The sequence below is a fragment of the Oncorhynchus gorbuscha genome, linkage group LG21, assembly GCF_021184085.1.
Source record: "Oncorhynchus gorbuscha isolate QuinsamMale2020 ecotype Even-year linkage group LG21, OgorEven_v1.0, whole genome shotgun sequence".
Lineage (NCBI taxonomy): Eukaryota > Metazoa > Chordata > Actinopteri > Salmoniformes > Salmonidae > Oncorhynchus > Oncorhynchus gorbuscha.
In genome coordinates, this window is record NC_060193.1 from 522,499 (window position 1) to 523,757 (window position 1,259).

Below are 1,259 nucleotides of genomic sequence, written 5' to 3' on the forward strand. Positions count from 1 at the left end.
GACGTGGACAAAAGCGCAAGCTGCCTCAATAAAACAGTCTCCGCCCTTGCACGCACATCGGTTGACGGAGCTTTTAGCCACCTATAAACTACACAAGAATGTGGTCTGATCCTAGTACAACTTTAAGAAAGCGAGTTGGATCTGCTGGCAATTTATATCACAGAACCCAAGCACATGTGTGAAGGGAGAGACTCTTCTTCAAAAAACAAATGAAAGGACCCATCGACCAATCGGTGTGCACCAACCATTTCCTTGGCATTGACTTTTAGCGCCACCCTTAAATAAGATAAGAGAGAGAGATAAGAGATAAGCCCCTTAAAAGGTGTGCTGCTTCGAAGATCCACACGACACATTCCAATCCGATATCTTCTTGAGGCGCAGAGTACGCTCCTTCCGTTTCACGGATACACAGAAAACCATAACAAGCTCACTTCCTCGTTACTCTCACCGATGCCACCGCATCTAATGCATACACGATTTTCATACACAATTCAAACGGATCTCCCAGGTAACAACATTGATTCAAAACCCTCACTCCGACCAAAATATAAACCGAATTTATATTGGATTTACTAGAGTCCACTACCACATGATTTATTTTGTGTCCTTATATTCACCACCGAAAACCAATCCTTCTCATCTCCACTCGATACGCCATCTGTTTCAAACAGAACACCAGCTTCCGCAATCTTCCCGTCTGACTTTCTAAATCATTGGTGAAAGATGATCCTGTATTTCCCTCTTGAGAAGTATAAGAATCAATCAATAGATAGCTCTTCGCCAATAACATATGTTCTGTTTAACTCGGGAAGTTGCGAAGTTTCCAATAGCACTTGAACGCGGCAGAACTTCAGAACCCGCCCTCTAACAAGATAAACCAATCAACGTAGACTCTCAAGTCATTTCTCTAGTCCGTCGGAGTGTTTCGTCCCTGTTTACGTTTTGTACCGTGACAGCACCAAAGCCCGCCTTTTCTATCCACTGATTGGTTTGATTGGTCTTTATCAAAGATATTCTAATGGTGCTAAGATACTCAACTGTCCCCTGTGACCCTGTCTTGTCGTGTCCTATTTGATCATTCATTCTTGAAACAACTGGATGAAGAAGAAATATTTTGTTGTCGACAGATCTAATTTATTTGATCTCTTAATTAATTACATTGGAAGTTTATTTTCAACTACGAAGCTTTATTGAAACCCCAGCGTGCTCGTTCTCTGTCATCCTCTTCGCCCCTCCCCATTGGTCCACCTACTTCCCCT